Below are 16,908 nucleotides of genomic sequence, written 5' to 3' on the forward strand. Positions count from 1 at the left end.
ATGCAGTGCCCACAGAGGCCATAGGGGGCGTTAGATTCTTTAGAACTGGAGTTAGAGTTATCAACTGCCCTTGGGTACTGGGAACTGAAGCCAGGCCCTCTACAAGAGCAGCGAGTGATCTTTACCTGCTGAGCCATCTCTCCAGCCCACAAGCATACGTTTTAAATATACGCGTGGGGCTGACATCCTTCCAGAGGACCTAGAATTGATTCCCAGCACCCACATGGTGGCTCACTACGAGTTGTAACTCCAGTTCCAGTGGCTCTATTGCCCTCTTCAGGCCTCCATCAGTACTGCATACACATGGTATGCAGCCAAAACACATGTACATATCACAGGGTCTGATTTGATTTTATCTTGAATGTGGCCTAACCTCTGCAGTATATCCCTTGCTGACTTTTCAAAGGGTTGGTTGCTTGATATTTTTATAGAAATCAAACTAGTATTAGCAGAAACAACCTGCCCGTAGAGCTCGGTGGCTGGCTGCGGTGACGATGGGGCTCAGGTTGCCAGTGGTCATTACTTATCTTATTGCTGGGATGAAAATATAGTCAAGTCAGCTTAGGGAGCGAAGGGATTAAACCTGAGCCCCATTGTCTGCAGGCTCATTTTTCTTTTTAGTCTGAGACTCTGGTCATGGCACTGGTTTGTCTCGGGTGACTCCAGATTTCACGGAATTGACAAGATTAACCATCAGAGTGACTTATGCTTGGCTAGGAAGGTCACCTTTTCCCCCATCAATGAGTCATAAAACCTAGGAAGTAAAGCTTCCTCAAGTCCCTGCTTGCCTAACATCCCGCCCCCAAGTCTTTGTGCACATGCACGTGCGCGCGTGTTTGTGCGTGCGTGCGTGCGTGCGTGCGTGTGTGTGTGTGTGTGTGTGTGTGTGTGTGTGTGTGTGGCACACATTTGTGTATGGGTAAGCCAGAGTCAACTTTGGCTGTTGTTCCTTAGTCCATATTCACCTTGCTGTCTGTCACTGGCCTGGAATGGGCTAGTCTAGCAGTTCCTTAAGCCCCAGGCACGATCCTATCTCTGCCTTCCAAGTGCCTGACATTTTTCATATGGGTTCTGGGGATCAAACTCAGGACCACATGTTTGTGTGATGAGTACTTCCTTGACTGAGCTATCTCTTCAGCCGGATAAAACACAGGAAGGAATTGTGCCTGTTGAGGAAGCAGGTGATAAGAGCTCCGTGAGCGAGGTTGTCTCATCGCTGAGGGAAGCATCCTTGTTTCTGACCACCGGGGCACAGAGACACATCTGTGCTGCCGTGAGCAGCTCCCCGGTTGCTTTTGTCCTCTTCCTTCTCAAAAGTCCGTATTTGGCTCCCAACCTCACGTGAATTTAAATGCTCAGGTTTCACGGACTCTTTGGGCCTCTAGTTTCTTTTGATTTGTCAAAGGTCTTACCACGTCCAGCTGCATGCTGCATTCTTGTTAATCTGCCTGTTGGCCTAGGATGAGCTGTGACGTGGAAGGTTTGTAGAGGACAGGCAGGTACTGTCTCCCTCACCCCACGCAGGACTTGCAGTCAACATTCCTGGCTGCTGAGACAAAATGTCTGACAGAAGCAACTCAAGAAAGGCTGGGACTTGTACCTCACAGTTTAAGGGAGCTGGGGAGGGAGAGGACATGCCAGCAGGAGGCTGAGGCAGCTGGTCACCAGCAGTCAGGAACCAGGGATGAAGGCTGGGGTTCTCTTCCTTTCAGCTTCTTGTTCACCCAGGACACAGTCTGTGGATGGTGCAGCTCACATGCACGGTGGATGTTTGCTCCTCTGTCCAACCTCTCTGGGAAACCCTCCGGAGCACACTAGGAGATTTCAAATCCAGTCAAATTGTCAAGATAAACAGTCACACCCTGTACAAGGAGAGAGAGATTAACAAGATAAAAGTCTAAGGACTGTATTTACTGTTTTTGTGATGTAGGAGCCTTCAGACCCAAAGACCCAGGGAGAAGTGGACACTTTGGGATTACATTTGATGAAGAATGGGCAGGTGTGTGGAAATATCGCTGGATGGGTGGTTTACCTCGGGGCAAACACAGTTGACGAGACCTGTCTGCTGAGATTTGCCTTCACTTGAGTTTAAGAAGCCTTTCCTGTGGGAAGTCTCTCCACGGAGATGGCCTCGAAGTGAGGGTGGGGGAGGAGAGACTCAGAATCCTGTTTTGCTCAAGCATAGGAACGCTTTGAGGTTAGTGTTTCATGTACACATTGGTGGAAAGAAAAGGGTTTTTTTCTTCTTTCTACATTGGCATTGCTTTGTAAATGTACGTGCCTTTGGTTTTGAAAGTGCACATCAGAAACAGGGACCTTAACCGCAAAAACATGCACAGGAAACGTCTCTGAAATTGCAGCTTGAAACATCATTACCCTGAAAACGCCGTTTGGGGTGACGGCTTTTAACTTCGCAAGTTTTCTTTGTAACTTAATGATTAATTTCTGCTGTTACCTTATTCTCAACAGCTCTGGCCTAGATCGTTTTGAATTTTGTGGTTAATGAGAATTTTTTTCTTTCACTTGATATATATATGTGTGTGTGTGTGTGTGTGTGTGTGTAGTTGAATTTTAGGCAATGGCTTGAAAAATGACACATATTATCCAGTTTTGGTAAATATAATTCTGGGGGAAACTATATCTGCATGTCCAAAGTTCCTCTGGGTTTCTAGGACACACTATATTGCTTTACATGTTTGTCTAGTTTAAATCTCCTTTCCCCTTCTCCTTCCTCCCTCCTCCCTCCTCCCCCTCGCTCCTCTCTCCCCCTTTCTCCCCCTCTTCTTTATCGTCCTCTTTCCCATCCCTTCTTATTGACAGAGGTTATGCTCTGTTACCCAGCCTGGTCTCAAATTTTTGAGTTCAAGGCTGTGAGAGTGCAAGCAAGTCTGTGTCCTGAGGGAAGCCAGGGCGGTGGCTAACAAAACAACAGCAGCAACAACAACAGCAACAACAACAACAGCAGCAGCAACAACAACACCACAAAACTGCTTAAAAAACAGCAACTCAAGCTAGGCAGAGTGAAACATGGCTATAGACCTAGTGCTGAGGAGGCAGAGGCAGGAGGATCATAAGAGTTTGAGGCAGCCTGGATGACGTGGTGGTAAGTCCAGCTCAGGCCAGCCTGAGCTAGAGTGAGACTGTTTTAAAACAAACAAACAATCAAAAAACCCCCAAAAGTAAGAAACACAAGCAAACCCCAGACAACAATGTACTCCAAGTGCATGTTGGATTGCATGTGTTGACAACATATTTTCCTTCCTGCAGGGACATGCACTACAGATACCCTGCTCAGATCTCTTGGTCAGTAGAAAACTGTACTTCCTAAGAAAGGACATTAAGCCATCTCCATGAGACAAAGGAAGGTTCCCTGCGGTCTGTGATTCCTTCAGCCCATCAGGAATCCTTTGGGGTGGGAGGTGTGTAACCACAGGCGGAGGGCCGCCTTCTAAGGAGGAAAAGCTATGGGTGTTTCTGCTGACCTAAGGCAGCTGGTACCCGGCCTTGGCTAAGTGGTCTCAAGGAATGGGGCTTGCTTCCTTATTAAATTAAGAGCTCAGTTGTCAGGGCTCTGCACAGAGCATGGGGGAGGGGGTCCCCAGGCTTCTCCCTCTGCCCTGGCCGTCACTAATGCAGCAGAGTGGGTCCGAGAGAACTCCAAGGAAGGGCATTCAGGGCTTTGCAGTATGAGACTGTGGAGGTGGTGGGGACAGGGGTTCTCTCCAGGAATCCTCTTCTATGGACCTCAGCATTGTATGGGGCCTGGGATACTTCCTGCGTCAACACTGAAAAGGCCTGTAAGTTAAGGGCTGGAAAGGTAACTCAGTGATGAAGGACACCTACTGTTCTTACAGAGGAACCAAGCTGTGTGGCTCACAGCCACCTGTAATTCTGGCTCTCTGGGGACCACTGCCCTCTTCTGGACCCTGCTAGCACTTACTCCACCTCCAACAGACATGATTAAAAAGAAATTTTTTTTGTATGGGTTTTTTTTTTTTTTTGAGGCAGGGTTTCTCTGTGTTGCCCTGGCTGTCCTGGAACTCACTCTGTAGACCAGCAGGCTGGCCTTGAACTCAGAAATCCACCTGCCTCTGCCTCCAAGTGCTGGGATTAAAGGCATGCGCCATCACGCCAAGCTGAAAATAAATATTTTAAAAAGAGAGAATATGTTCAAGTTTGGGCAACTTTTAGCATACTATCAATTAGTTCATTTTCCCTTTTAATCGAATGCCTTTTGGACATATATTGTCTATTGTGACACAAACACAGGGACAGGCTACCGTACTGTTAGGGCTGCCTAACAGTGAGCTTGGCACACGATTTTGAGGGGTTTCTTTAAAGCAAAGGACATATTGAAATCACCTTAACATCCCTAGGGCCTACTTTACTGACTCTACTTTACCAGAGAGGTCCTAGTTTTCTGGTCCCATAGCCCCCCTCCTACTGTTTGAAGCTCAGGGTTTCCTTCAGACTTGTAAGGTCTGAGTGACTCATGGGTACGCCAAGGACCCAGCCAGGGGCGCACTCTGCATTCAAAACCCAAGGCTCTCAAATGAACCCAGTTTTGTTTAAGCCTGACCAAATAGGTATTGAAAATCGTAGTGGAAGGACGCCTGAGGTTATCAGCCCATTTCCCACCTTATTGAGTTCCTGTCACAGTTGCCTGAAGAATGTCCAATGACTTAATTTAATTCATTTGCTTTCTGAGAACTAGACAGGAAAGAAAATTCCCACCAAAATAAGAACTTCAAACTAAATAGATGTAAGGATTCAAAGGTAGAGCGAGAAATCTGAAATAATCGTGCTGAGACATTGATTTGATGTTATAGAAAGGATCAAATGTTCTGATAAACTCCCTTGTAATTACAAATAATTAAAAAAAAATAGGCTGAAGAAAATTGTGATTTCCAGCTGGGTGGTGGTGGCTCACACCTTTAATCCCAGCACTTGGGAGGCAGAGGCAGGTGGATCTCTGAGTTCAAGGCCAGCCTGGTCTACAAAGTGAGTTCCAGGACAGCCAGGACTATACAGAGAAACCCTGTCTTGGAAAAAAAAAAATCCAACCCCCCCAAACAAACAAACAAACAAACAAAACACAAAAAAGAAAGAAAGAAAAAAAAAGAAAGAAAGAAAGAAAGGAGGGAGGGAGGGAAGGAGGGAGGAAAGAAAGAAAGAAAGAAAGAAAGAAAGAAAGAAAGAAAGAAAGAAAGAAAGAAGAAAAGAAAGAAAGAAAGAAAATCATGATTTCGAAACCAGAAATGACTAGAACACCAGCAGGAATCAGGAAACCCGATCGGTACCTTTAAAATGCCACATAACCTGGGGGAGGGGGAGGGCAGAACGAATAGAGTACTTGCTGCGCACGTTGGAGGGTTTGAGTTCATATCCTCGGAATCCACAGAAAACAGGACTCTCGAGGTAAGGGGCCTGTGTGATCCCAGTTCTCCTACAGTGAGAAGAAGGCAGAGATGGAACTCTGGATGCACTTTGGACCAATGGGCCTGGAGAACACAGTGGGAGACCCTGCCTTAAACAGGGCGGAAGGTGAAGGACTGGCTGTTGAGCCTGCCTGCTGACCACCTTGTACGTACACAGGAACGCCCACGCTCACATACATGAACATACACAAAACAAAAAAAGTCAAATAACCCATTTTACCTGCAGTTCAAGAGCTAATGCATTATCCGTTCTGAACCAGCCCACTGAGATGTCAACGTCGGAGAGATTCCTTATTTCTGTGACCTTGGGTATTGCTGTCATTTGGGACTTTAATGTCCCTTGGAGATCCAGGTGGTTAAAAACTTGGCGAATAGTGGGACACTACAGGAAATGAGACCTGGTGGCAAAATCTCTAGGTCATCTGGAATGTACTTTGGAAGGAGATCACAGGACCTGTGTCTCTTCCATCTCTTTTCTCTCCGAGCCTTGGGAGTGGTTTTGCTTTGTGATACAATCCTGCCTCTCTCTGCCGAAGAACCAGGGCTAACTAGCCACAGAGCAGAATCTCTGACAGTGTGAGCCCCAATGGAGCTTTTCTTGGTATAAGTCACTGTCTTAGTGCTTGCCATGGCGACAGAAAGCTGACTAACACGGTCTCATGGCCGTCCTGATGCATATTCACTTACCTGACAGGTTTGTGGACAGGGTTGAGGATCTTTGGCTAAAGGCGCTTGCTGCCTGACAGCAGCAGTTCAGTACGCGGGACACACAAAGGTGCAAAGAGGACGGAGTCCACACAGTTGTCCTCTAACCTCCACACTGTACGTGAGCCCCTCATCACAATCACATAGATACAGTAATAATATATTCAAATTTTAAATGCTAAATTAACAATCCCAGAGTCCTTAGTTGACAAGCCGGTCTGAACCGGTCACTCCCACCAGCGCTAAGTTTACATTAGCTACTAAGTGGTCTCCTTGTTAGTCACTTATCTTGTGCAGGGGAACACAAACTCCAGGAGGCCTGAGTGACTGAGTGACCTGCTTCTTAAGGGGTCTCCTTCTCGGCTGCCTTCAGTTCTGCTGGAGCTCCGTGTTGCTGCTTTTATACACAGCAGGGAGACTGTTAGCATGCATGAAGTGAATTAATAAACAAGTGCTGTTATTCAGAATCTTGCAACTTAGGCTGTGAATTGACAGTGCTGGTAGTCCCAGCGTGTGGCCTCTTTGACATTGACCCAGGGAGCAGGTAGATCCCACCGGCCTTTGCGTTTTCCACCCCTACTCTCATAATGACACTTTTTTCCATTTACAATCTCTTCAGCTCCTTGGAGATACCTGAAAGAACCTAACCTTCATTTTATTTTTAGTCATTTAAATTTAAATTTAATTAAAAGTATTTTTTTAGAGAAATGGCTAACTTCTGGAGGAAAAGGCAGTATTAGAGATCGTGCTGCCACCTACAGGACAGAAGGGGTAGTACACCCGCCTCATCTAAAAGCTGGAACGTTCACGAGTCAGAGCCGTCAGCCGCTTAGGAACGCTCAGGGATCTAAGGAAATGCAGGGCGGCAGGTGGCTAGCATGCAGTGCGCGCGTGTGTATGTGAGTTCATATGTTTATGCACATGTGTATGTAAATGTGTTTTTTTCCAGGGTCACTGTACTGGTTAGTTTTGTGTCAACTTGACACAGCTGGAGTTATCACAGAGAAAGGGGCTTCAGTTGAGGAAATGCCTCCATGAGATCCAACTGTAAGGCATTTTCTCAATTAGTGATGAAGGGGGAAAGGCCCCTTGTGGGTGGGACCATCTCTGGGCTGGAAGTCATGGGTTCTATAAGAGAGCAGGCTGAGCAAGCCAGGGGAAGAAAGCCAGTAAAGAACATCCCTCCATGGCCTCTGCATCAGCTCCTGCTTCCTGACCTGCTTGAGTTCCAGTCCTGACTTCCTTTGGTGATGAACAGCAATGTGTAAGTGTAAGCTGAATAAACCCTTTCCTCCCCAATTTGCTTCTTGGTCATGATGTTTGTGCAGGAATAGAACCCCTGACTAAGACAGTCACCTAGTTAAGAGTTTGTCAATTTTATCTTTTTCAAGGAACAAACTGCTCATTTCATCCGTCTGCTGGACTGCCTTTTTAAAGTCTTCATTTCATTTATTTCCACTTTGATCTTTATTATTTCTTTCCTTCTAATTCTAGGCTTGAATTGTTTGTTTTTCATACATGCACACACATATGTATTTGCTTTGCTCTCATCTGTCTGTGCAGGTAGGCGTGTGTACCTGAGTAGGTGCACATGGAGACCGGAGGTTAATGTTAGGAATGTCTGTCCCAGCTATTAGGGATGTCTGTCCCAGCTGCTTCTCCACCTTCCTGCTTGACTTTTTTTTTTTTTTTTTAGTTTGTATTCTTTTCTAAAAATATTTAAAAATTTTGTATGTATATGCATGTTTTGAATTTATGTATGGGTGCGCTGTATGTGTGACTGGTGCCTGTGGAGGCCAGAAGAGGATGCCATATCCCCTCACCTGGGATATTGTGAGTGGCCATGCATGCCGGATCTTCTGCAGGAGCAGCAGGCACACTTAACCTCAGAGCCTTCTCTCTAGCCCCTCCTTATTTCGAGGAGACAGCATCCTTCGCTGAACCTGGGTTTGGATGAGACTGAGCTGTGCTAATGGATACGAATTGCAGCGCCTGTCTTCATGTCCACACTTGGGCTGCAAACTCAGCTTGTCAAGCAGCTACTCTACCCACCCAACTGTTCCCTCACCCTCATGTCTCTAGTGTCTTGGGATTCAGTGATAAATTCTTGAGACACCATTTCTGCAAGCTTCCTCCATTTCTCTTTATTCTTCCCACTCCCAACCTTTATTTGCATAGATAGATTGTTGTTGAGCCCATGAATTCCCTCTCATTTGGTTTCTTCCGAAATAAAGAACCTCTACTGCATCTAAACCTTTGTTTCATGATTTTTCAGCTCAGGGATTTCGGTTTGATTTGAAGAAATCATTTCTGTCTTCCGCTTAAGCCTTTCTGTTAGAATATCCTCTTCTGAAAACTCAAGGAGTTTCCCCAGGGTGGCTCTTTCAAGTTCTTCCCCAGAGTGTCTGTCTACATGGGTTGTAATCCAGGCCATTCCTGGTGCCATATCTTTTTTTTTTTTTTCTTTCCAAGACAGAGTTTTTCTGTATAGCCCTGGCTGTCCTGGAACCCACTCTGTAGACCAGGCTGGCCTCGAACTCAGAAATCCGCCTGCCTCTGCCTCCCCAGTGCTGGGATTAAAGGTGTGTGCCATCACGCCTGGCTCTGGTGCCATATCTTTAGGTAAGCCTTGTTTCCCTGATGGCTCTTGATGCTTGGCATGACATCATCCTGCGCATATAAGGGTTAGTATTTCCTTAGGACCTCACAATCTAATTTTTCAGGAAATGTTTTTCTCTGAGCCTGTAGTCATGTGTATTACGTTTCAGAGTTAATTGACTGATGGTGTGTTTGGGTGCTCCAGTGCACAGGACTGGGTGCGCATGTGCCATGGCCCACATGTGGAGGTTAGAGGACACCTTACAGAAGAGAGTTCTGTCCATCCACCATGTGGGTCCTGGGCATCGAACTCAGGTTGTCAGGCTTTGCAGCAAGCGCCTTTACCTGCCAAACCATTCCACTGCCCACCTCGACCCATGTCTGCACTTGATGGAGCTCTAAATCCAAGATTGCTTCTCGCTGTTGGTGTGTTGTCGCTGTGTGAGCACTAGAGGGCGCTCCAAGCACAGATTTGTCAATCATCTGCCACTGCTCAGCCTGAATTGGGATCGTTTTTTAAGTCTTTTCCTGTGTACAAAGCAAGCCCATTTGCCCGTGTATCTGTCAGGAACTGTGGGATTCTGCCTGGCTCTAGGGTAAAATCACTGTGGAGGGATTCAAGTACTCTCTATAGTCATGGGCATAAACTCTGCACCGGGGCTCTGCATATCTTACCATTGGACCTTCAAACCCAGTTCTGGTACCAAGGGGGAGGCATTTTCCCCAGGATGCTTGGTGCGGCATCTCAGCCAGCCCCTTCCTTTGTTTGTGAGTGTATTTCTCCATCTTTCTAGCGCCAGACACATTAGGCCTCAACTGGCTTCCCCATCTCTTTAGAAGGTAGTTTGGTGCCACCTGTCCAAGTGGGTGTGTTCATGGAGAGAAAGTAGAGGGAGCCCATTTAGATATCAATGCATTTTTTTTCTTTTTTACGCCTAGAAATCATATTTTTACCCTTGGGGTTTTCTTGTGTCGTTCACTTTGGTTGCATTTTCAACACTAACTGAATTATTGCCTGGAAGGGGGTTCACATAGCACCCATAATTAGTTAACTTTAAGGAAAAGAGATTACTCTTAATCTGGGGCCTTGTCTGTCCAATCAGGGGAACACTGTAAAGGCAGACACCAAAGAAGGCTTCTTGAACAAATTCTTCAACACCAGCATTAGTGCCTGTTGGGGTTTCCAGCCTGCTGGTGAATAGCTATCCGGAGACGCGTTGATACATACTTACAACACTCAGAGTAATAGCTAGACGCATTGATACATACTTACAACACTCAGAGTAATAGCTAGACGCATTGATACATACTTACAACACTCAGAGTAATAGTTAGACGCATTGATACATACTTACAACACTCAGAGTAATAGCTAGCGGAGACGCATTGATACATACTTACAACACTCAAACAGAGTAATAGCTAGCGGAGACGCATTGATACATACTTACAACACTCAAACAGAGTGTAGGGCCCAAATCAATTGTCCTCCTCCATCCTAGAAGAGGCTTGGGGCTTCTCTGATGAAGCTTAGAATAGATAGAGCATTTACTGGTGGACATGGACGAAAGCATGGAAAAAACTGCCGGAAAGTGCTCAGAGGCTTGCTGGCTGCTTCTGATTGGCCAGGAGGATGATGCTTGCACTGAGCTGGACCCTGGGCTTTGTTGGCACAGGGAACCTCAGGACTGGAGCTGCTCCAGTCTGATGACTTCCCAGCTGGTTATCTAAACAGACTCTGGCTTGCCACGCCCCACGGCCACATGGCTTAATTCTTTAATCTACCTCTGACCTCAACAGATGTATCACTCTTAGTACACTTAACTGCAAGCCACCTGCTGGCCATTGACTCCAGCATGAGGTGCCAATTAAGTTTAAAAAACCCAACCAAAGCTTGTATTTTCGTCCGTTTCCCCTTTGGCCCTTAGCCCTGTTTACCATTCGCTGTTCTTTCTGCCTAGGCTCAGGCATCCTTACCGTCTCTTTTCTCCACTGTTCAAACGCTACCAAAGATAGGACCATAAAAATGTCAAAATTCACCAACATGTTTAGGTGTTAAAATAACAATGAAGCATCCCCTTTCTCTGTGTGAGATAGATCTTCTGGGTTATGCAGAAGTTATTTAAGTAGCCGAGTAGTGGTGGCGCACACCTTTAATCCCAGCACTTGGGAGGCAGAGGCAGGCAGATTTCTGAGTTCGAGGCCAGCGTGGTCTATAGAGTGAGTTCCAGGACAGACAGGGCTATACAGAGAAACCCTGTCTCGAAAAACAAAACAAAACAAAACAAAACGTTATTTAAGTTGTTTTTGGTGGGGGCAGTCTGAAGTCATAATATATATATAACCTGACAACCCACATTATTCTAGGACTTTCTACTCTATAGCTCTCTGGTAGCACATAACATAGGCACTTCCTTTTTATTTTTATTTTTTAAAGTCGTCATCATCACCATCACCACCACCACCACCACCACCATCCTCATCATCACTATTATTATTTGTGGTGCTGGGTCTCACATGAGCAATGTGTGCTGGATATTCTGTTTGTTTGTTTATTTGCTTATTTATTTTTATGTATGTGAGTGCACTGTAGCTGTTTTCAGACATACCAGAAGAAGGCATCGGATCCCATTACAGGTGATTGTGAGCCACCGTGGGAATTGAACTCAGGAACTCTAAAAGAACAATCAGGGCTCTTAACCACTGAGCCATCTCTCCAGCCCCCTGCTGGATAGTTTTATGCCAACCTGATGTAAGCTAAAGTCCTCTGAGAGTTTGAAAATGCCTCTGTAAGATCAGGTTGCAGGCAAGCCCACAGGGCACTTTGTTAATTTTGTTAAACTGGGGACAGTTCAATCCCCAGGCAGGTGGTCCCGGGTTCTTCAGCAGTCTGAGCAAGCCATGGGAGTGATCCAGGAAGCAACACTCCATGGCCTCTGCATCAGCTTCTGACTCCAGGTTCCTGCCCTGTTTGAGCTCCTGTCCTGCCTTCTTTTGATGATGATCAGTGCTGTGGAAGAGTAAGCAGAATAAACCTTTTCCTCACTAAGTTGCTGTTGGTCATGGTGTTTCATCACAGCAATAGGGACTATGATGGTTTGTGTGTGCTAGGCCCAAGGAGTGGCACTATTAGAAGATGTAGCCCTGTTGGATTAAGTGTGTCACTGTGGGTGTGGGCTTTAAGACCCTTATCTCAGCTGCCTGGAAGTCAGTATTCTGCTAGCAGCCTTCAGATGAAGACGTAGAATTCTCAGCTCCTTCTGCACTGTGCCTGGATACTGCCATGCTCCCACCTTGATGATAATGGCCTGAACCTCTGAAACTGTAAGCCAGCCCCAATTAAATGTCTATATAAGAAGAGTTCTTGGTCATGGTGTCTGTGCGCAGCAATGAAAACCCTAATTAAGACAGTGACCCTGTCTAAGATACAATGCAAGTGCTCTAACAATGAAGTAAATCCTCAGTTGCTGGAAGCATCTGTCACTCATTTCTTCCTCCCGTAATTCTTGCCACCAACCATCTTGACCCACGTAGACCAAGGCAGTCCTTTGACCTAGGATCAGTCAGGTTGTCTGTGTCTAAATACATATATACGTTGTATTTGCAAATACACACATACATACACGTGTAGTTTTCTTTGAAAAGTTGAAGGAAATGGGGTCTCCTCTGCCCCCAGAAGTAATGCACCCTGCTCACACTTTGGTATCTGTCCTTTGTAACATGAAGGAAAGTGTGTATTCGTCAAGCGGCCACCTTTGAGATACTTTGTAACAGCAGCAGTGAGAAACAAATGGCCTTGGCAGATGGAGCTGGGAGCTGCAGTCTGGATCAGTAAAGGCAAGGCTGCCTACTGCACAGGGTAAGTGTCCTTTTCTAGCACAGAAGGCTTCTGGATCACTTCCCGTGGTTACTTTATTTCTCCAAGCTCAGCATTTTCTGCTGGAACTCAGTTCATTTCCACGTAGACCACCTGACTCTCTGCATCTCCTCCTGGAATTCCAGTCTAAGAGAAACTGGGTCAAATACTGATATTCTAACTTCTACTATTGTAAGGGGAAAAAAATAACCTGTTCTTTGTGATTTGAGAATCTCATGTCTTCTGCCAGCCTCCATAAAACTCAACTGGCTGGCTTCTTATTTTGCCACAGTGTGTTCATTGCCAAGGTTATCCTCAAAATGTCTTCAAGAATCTCCTCTACCCAGGCAAAGCCATGAAGCCATTGGTGACCTTTGAGAAACTCTTTCTTTTTTCAATATTAAGGATCAAGGGTCATAATGTCTGTCTCTACTTTTAAGAGAGGAGATAGATTTGAAACAGGACTGACAATAATAAATTAAATTCTCCATTTACTCTTGTCTTTGTTAGGGTTTCTATTGCTGTGAAGAGACACTATGACCCTGGCAACTCTTATAAAGGAAATTGGGGCTGGCCTACAGTTTCAGAGGTTCAGTCCATTTAACTCATGGTGGGAATATGGCAGTGTGCAGGCAGACATGGTGCTGCAGGAGCTGAAGTTCTGCACCTTGCTCTAAAGGCAGCAACAGGAGACTGTATATCACACTGGGTGTAGCTTGAGCATATGAGACATCAAAGTGCACCCCCACAGTGACGCACATGCTCCAGGAAGATCACACCTACTCTAACAGGTCACACTTCCTAATAGTGCCACTCTCTATGGGCCTATGGGGGGCAATTACATTCAAACCACTACAACCCTGTATGATTAAACTGTTTTTTAAAAATTTTACTTATTTTTATTTTATATGTATGGGTGTTTTGACTGAAACTATGTTTAAGCATCACATGTATGCAGTGCCCACAAAGGCCATAAAATGGCGACAGATCTCCTGAGGCTGGAATTATAGATGGTTGTGAGCTGCCTGTGAGTGCTAGAAATTGAATCTAGGTACCTGGAAAGGCAGCCAGTGCTCTTAAAGCACTCCAGCCCCTCCCCTGCACAGCTTTAAAAGTATCCCATTGGCCACTGTGGCGCCTATTAAGACATTTTTCATCTTTTCCCCCTCATCTATAGACGTTCCTTCCTGAATGCCTTCATTTATCTTCCTTTTCTCTGATGTGCAGAGAAGACTCCTGGGAATGAATTTCCCATTCCTTCCCCATAACGTTCCCACGCTGAGCTTGCTTTGTACTTTAGGATTCCCCTTGATTACACCACGAACTCTGTTGGCACCCGCAAGCGCTTGGTGTTTGTAGCCCAAGCTCAAGCCATGGTCCCATTAGTGCTTCTGAAGTCATCTTTCAGGGGCTTAAACTTTCCCCATTTATGACTTCTTTCACCAGAGAAAGTTCTACACAACCCTGGATGTATAGGTTTTATTATTGACGTAAAAGTACCTGACTTAAAAGAAACTCAGGAAGGCAGGGTGGCACGCAGGCACAAACACGCACAGACAGGCAGGCAGGCAGGCAGGCGGCAGAAGGCTTCTTTTGGCTCGCAGTTTGAAGGTACAGTCATCACGGCAGGGCAAGCATGGTGATGGGCGCTTGCTGCACCTTCAATCAGAAGGCAGAGAGACAATGCCCATATTCATCCAGTTTTCCCCTTGTGTCTAACTGGGGACCCTAGCTCCTGGAAGAAAGCTTCCCGTTTGCTCTCAGGTAGACTTCCCTTTCACTTACTCTCTCTTGGAGACACTCTTACAGACACGCCAAGCAGCTGTTCCCAGAATAATTCTAAATCCAGTGGGTTGACCGCGAAGGCTGAGAATCACAAAAGATGTGGAAAAGGGGTAAACAAGCCAAACATTTACTGATAATAAAGCATAAAAACATTTATTTTATTATTTATTTATGTTTTGAGACAGCTTCTCACTGTAGTTCTGGCTGGCCTCAAACTTGTAGAGATTTGCCTGTTTGCCTCCTGAGTGCTAGGATTAAAGGAGTGTGGTACCACACCTTGCTAAGAAATTTAAGACAAATCTTTGTTATATACACAATTTTACCATTTACTAAAGACTAAAGCAAATTTGCAATGCTAATGGGATGTATGTGCCTGTTTAATTTTATATAAAGAATTAAATTTCAACATTTCCCAGACTAGATCAATATTTTGATGTCATAATTACCAGTTCTGAGACTACTGGTTCGCATAAGCATGTCGTAGAAAATGGCAGAAATAGCTTTGGGGCCATTTCAGAAACTGTTGGAAGTTCTATCTTATTCCCAAGCCAAAATTCATCTCACAGTGTTTTTATTTTATTATATTTTATTTTATTTATGAAACTCAAATCAGCGACTCAAATAACAATTTTTGAATCAAACATTGCAAAACAATCCAATTACAGATACAAAGAGAGAGTGACAGTAGGAAAATGGACTTGGTTGCTGTAACTACACCATGATGTTTTTGTGAGAGTAGAAACCTTGGTAAGTGCAGTAAGAAGGCTGCAGTTTGTAGCGTGTGATAGCCTTGCCTCCACGCTGAGGTCTCTCAGGAGAGTTTGCTGCTGTCCTGTAGGTTGATGTCATCATGGGGACCACTGTATTCATAGGCCCAGTGTGACAACAGACACAGACCTGTGAACTCTCGGCTGTAGTCACACCCGAGTGAACGAACTCACTACCCTTAGAAGCATTTGTTGAGAACCTACTATGGGCTGAGCCCTCTTCTGTTCTGAGCAAAGCCTGGGTAAGGCGGGGAGGACATCTTGAGAGAGCTCCGGATCTTTTCCTGAGACAGCCAGACTTCAGATCCTAGGCTGTGAGGGAGTGTGGAGACCCAGGAGCGAGGGGCGTTATGTGTTTGTGTGGGGTTTTCTTTTTGGTGATAGAGTTTATTTATTTTTGTTTTTTTTCCAGTTAGAAATTTTACTGAAGGGAACAGAGTTTCCATTTCTATACTTTTTATTTTTCTCTTTGAAATACATAATAGTCACCAACAAACTACTGACCACAGTTTGTCTGCTCGACAGCAGGCTAGTTGACTTTCCCACAGTCCGTCTGGGTTCTGAATCTGAGATGCTGATAATAAACCTATCAACTCCTCAAAGAGATTTGGAAGGGTCTGGAGATTAATAGCTTGACTAGTAGATAATGTTTTAAAGAGTAAGTTTTATTTTACAACTCCCCACCCCTGCCACTCTCTCTTTGTGTGTGTGTGTGTGTGTATTTGTTGAGGTCAGAGATGGAGCTGGAATTATAGGCAGTTGTGAGTTGCCCTGTGTAGGTTCTGGGAATCAAACTCAGGTCCTTTGCGAGAGCTGTAATAGATACTTCACTGGGCAGAGATTATGCTAAAATATGTATAAAATGTAAACTTAAGTGGAGATTGGCCAGGTAGAAAGTTCGAGAATGAAGGTCTTTTGGTTGGAGAAACCCCAGCAAATGGTTATGTCCACACTGGTCTGTCTGTTACAGCATCTACGTTGTCCTGTTATGCGAGGGGGAGAGGAGGCTCCACCCAGAGCTGAGATGGACTTCAAAGGCGACTGTGGCGTCTTCTCCTTGTACCCCACCGACTTTCAAGAGGGTTTCACAGCAAAAGAAGATAAATCAGGATGCGCTGTGGTTTGTAAGCAGGAAACGTACCAATGCCTCACTCGTTACAGAGGAGTGGTTGTCGGTGAAAAACCTGAGGTGTGAAAGGCTGAGAGGCATAGTAGGTGACTGTAGGTGACATTCATGCACTATGCATTTCCAAAAGGGCACGGGAAGGCTTCTCCCCCCTCCCCCCCCACCTAAATTAGTGGCAAACACTTATGGGGACAAATATTGAGTCTGAAAGGAAACTTCATACATTGGATATATGCATCAAAATATTGCATGGCACTCCATAAGTATTGTTTTAAAAGTGTCTTTATGTATAAGCTAAAAGATAACTTTAAGTGAAAAGTGTTCAGGGGACCGAGTGTGTGACATGCCTTGTGCCTGCCATGTCTGCTCTTGGGAGGCTAAGGCAGGAGATCATGGGTCTGAGTTCAGCGTGAGCCACAGAAGTTCAAGTTCATGTCAGTTATGCTAATTTTAGCACTGCACATTCCACAGATGTATAAACTATACTGCATCCCATAATATGTGCTGCTACAATAATAACTGCACTGTGTGAGTCATATTCTCGTACTTGGTATTGGCTTGGGTATTTGGGTATTTGACTAAAGCTTACACTAAAAGGTACTTCTCACCTGGTAACTTTCTAGAGCTGGAGGG

The 16,908-nt window shown here is 45.3% G+C and overlaps 1 long non-coding RNA gene across 9 annotated transcripts in view; it reads left to right on the forward strand.

Moving 5' to 3' along the window:
- Positions 1-16,908, forward strand: part of Gm30215 — a 146,613-nt gene that overhangs the window by 25,819 nt on the left and 103,886 nt on the right. For 2 of the 9 annotated variants that reach the window (XR_378107.3, XR_378114.3), the window contains one exon: positions 16,120-16,908. This exon is cut by the window's right edge and continues 964 nt beyond it. The exons of the other annotated variants lie outside the window; for them this stretch is intronic. This is a non-coding gene — a long non-coding RNA (predicted gene, 30215). The remainder of the gene's footprint in view (positions 1-16,119) is intronic. 9 annotated transcript variants of the gene reach the window in all.

Source organism: Mus musculus, chromosome 6, assembly GCF_000001635.26.
Source record: "Mus musculus strain C57BL/6J chromosome 6, GRCm38.p6 C57BL/6J".
Classification (NCBI taxonomy): domain Eukaryota; kingdom Metazoa; phylum Chordata; class Mammalia; order Rodentia; family Muridae; genus Mus; species Mus musculus.